Consider the following 2,735-nt stretch of genomic DNA (forward strand, 5'->3'; position numbering starts at 1 on the left):
ACCCTGAACTTACATGATAGATGGGACCGAGCGGTAACCTCATAAGTCGAATTTGCATTAAGTCAGGGTATAATTTCGCATATAAATACATACAAATAATTTTTAATTGGGGCCGGAGACTAAAGAAAACAATAATTTAGAAAAAAAAATGTTTAATAATTCATAAAATCGTCTATAATGAGAAATTTAATCATACTTTTGATATATTAAACAAATATTTTTAAACAGAACAGTGATAACTTTTAATATATTATCATTAAAAGATAAAGAGCTTGAAAATGATATTTTTGTAATTGTCTTAAAACATACCAAACTGTTTTCTAATAAAAAATTTAAATAAATTTTGAAAAATCACAAAATTTATGGTATACCTTTGTAAGACTGTATATCTGGGAGGCAAGATGGCATTCACATACCTTGTCATAATAATGTAGAAGTAAAGTTATTTTTTCCCGGCAGGTTAGATTTACCCTAGGTAGCCAAGATGGCGGCGGTCGGCGCTTCCGGTCACCATCTTTTGTTTGCGCTCGCGCATGCGTGCAAACGAAAGACGGCTGCGCCGCGAAAAAGGAAAAAAAAGATCAAATTAAAGAAAGAAAAAAAAACCAGATTACTTTCTCTATTGTTCACCGGATTTTCTTTTGCGACGTTTGGTTTTTCCGGGCGTAGACTGCTTTTTTACTCGTGCGCTTTCTTTTGGAATCGACGTTTGTCTTTTTGCCGATTTTATCCGTTGCGTCGGCTTCGTTTTTGCCGTTTTCCCCTTTTTTGTCGTTTTTTTCGCTTTCTTGCCGCTTGTCGAAACTGGAGGGGGCGGCGGGTACGGCCTTTCTCGTATTTCCTTTTACATACGACCATCTCGTCTATTTTTACGATTTAGCCGGGTCCGCCGATTTTCAACTCCGTCCTGTTATGAATAGCCACGAGCATTACAAATCGCACGTAATTACACCAATCGACCTCCGTCTTCTTCGAAATTCCGGCGGCAGAAGTTGCCGAGGTACATTCCAGCCCACGTAGTGCCATAAAAACGACAATATCGCCGACCAAGAAACTTTGCCGCATTTCTCTTTGAAGGTGCCGTCAAAGGCCGAATTGTTACGCCTACATTTTTCACACCTCACAACGCACGAATTCCTATCGCATCTGTACGTTATCTTACACTTGTTGGAACACATTCTACAAACGTCCTCGACATGCCGAATGCCTAAACTTACGGCAAATTCGAAGTCGCTACCAATTCCGGCACGTAAGCCTAAATTTGCATATTCCGATTCCAAAAGTTGGTAAAACTGCCCACTCGTGCACTTCGACCGAAATCCTTCTTCGCTATTATTATTAATTTCTAAATTTTCCATTATTAGAAATCTTAAAAAAATCAATTAATCGCACAAACCTCGTCTTTTTTCGAATTCCTAAATATCTCTCTCTCTCGTCACTTCGAACTCGCCCGCAAACGCGCACGTTGCCGTCCGATAATAATTTGCATAATTAATCTGTTGCAAATGCATCTAAAAAGCGCCGACTGTGCCTAGCGACCTTATCCGAGGCTACAGGAAGCGCGGCCATCTTGGCTACCTAGGGTAAATTTAACCGTGTTATTAAACATCATATAAATACTTTCAAACAGTTTAATTTTGTTTATTTACCTTCCCTGGTAATCCTCCGTGCAAAATGTTTCCGCCATTTTTTTCAACTTATTTCCCGTGAGTCAATACGCGGCGTCCACTGAGTCACGTGATGTTATGAACGGATGCCTCAACTATTTTTACTTGGACTTGAAACGTGTACTTCTGCTTGCCGTACTCGTTTAACTTTTGAACTTGCGCCTCAACTTCTCTAATTTTTCGAGCTGCTTTCGAATTTACATAAGCCACTACTTCCCTCGACAAAAGTATCAGGTAGTCCGATTGTACGGTAGGAGACACCACGCTAATTAAAAATAATTATTTAGTGTTATTAAACACCCTATAAATACTTAAAATAGTTTAATTTGTTTACTTACCTTCGCTGGTAACCCTCGATGTTAAATGAGGGTTACCAGAACAAATTGAACAAATTTCCCGTGAGTCAATGCGCGACGTTCACTGAGTCATGTGATGTTGTGAACGCGCGCCGCAACGACTTTTTGGTGTAGTTAAAACGTAAACCGTGTACTTCGCGCAAATTCAAACGTTACTTGTGTACAAGTAACGTTTGAACTTACGCCGTAACCTCTCTATTGACTAAAAGCTTCAACAGATGGTGTGAGAGTAAGATGCGAATGTGTTCTTCTGATTGGTCCTGATCCACTCATCAGATTCGGACCAGAGTCGATAGATATACAGTAGAGCGTCGATTTTCCGAATCAATTGGGGACTGGGGTTGTTCGTATAAATGATATATCGGATAACCGATTTATGTTCGAAAAAATAGTTTAACGTATCCGATGTTGAAATTTTTCTCCGTTGCGTGTCGCTTCGCGTTGAATTTTCGTCGATGTTAAGACTAACAAAGACTATTGTATCGTTAAAAATTATTTTTTTATTTTGTGCAAACAAAATAAATATATTGAAAAATATAAAAACAATAAAAAATATACTTCAGATGTTAATTTAGTATCAAAAACGGAAATATTTGAGTAGCCCAAGATATAGTCAAAGATTGAAGCGCCACAGCACTGGCGAAAATTTAAATTTGCCGACTGGAATTCTTTCGGATGATTGACTTTCGGAAAATCGACGCTCTACTGTATT

At 38.5% G+C, this 2,735-nt stretch overlaps 1 long non-coding RNA gene across 1 annotated transcript; it reads right to left on the reverse strand.

Moving 5' to 3' along the window:
* Positions 1–1,470: 1,470 nt before the first annotated feature.
* On the reverse strand, positions 1,471–2,326 carry LOC111615659. Its single transcript, XR_002755119.1, has 3 exons — positions 2,006–2,326; positions 1,650–1,932; positions 1,471–1,578 (listed from the first exon to the last, which is right to left on the reverse strand). It is a non-coding gene; the product is annotated as an uncharacterized LOC111615659 (long non-coding RNA).
* Positions 2,327–2,735: the final 409 nt, after the last annotated feature.

The sequence above is a fragment of the Centruroides sculpturatus genome, unplaced genomic scaffold, assembly GCF_000671375.1.
Source record: "Centruroides sculpturatus isolate CEXI.00-Female unplaced genomic scaffold, Cexi_2.0 scaffold1641, whole genome shotgun sequence".
Lineage (NCBI taxonomy): Eukaryota > Metazoa > Arthropoda > Arachnida > Scorpiones > Buthidae > Centruroides > Centruroides sculpturatus.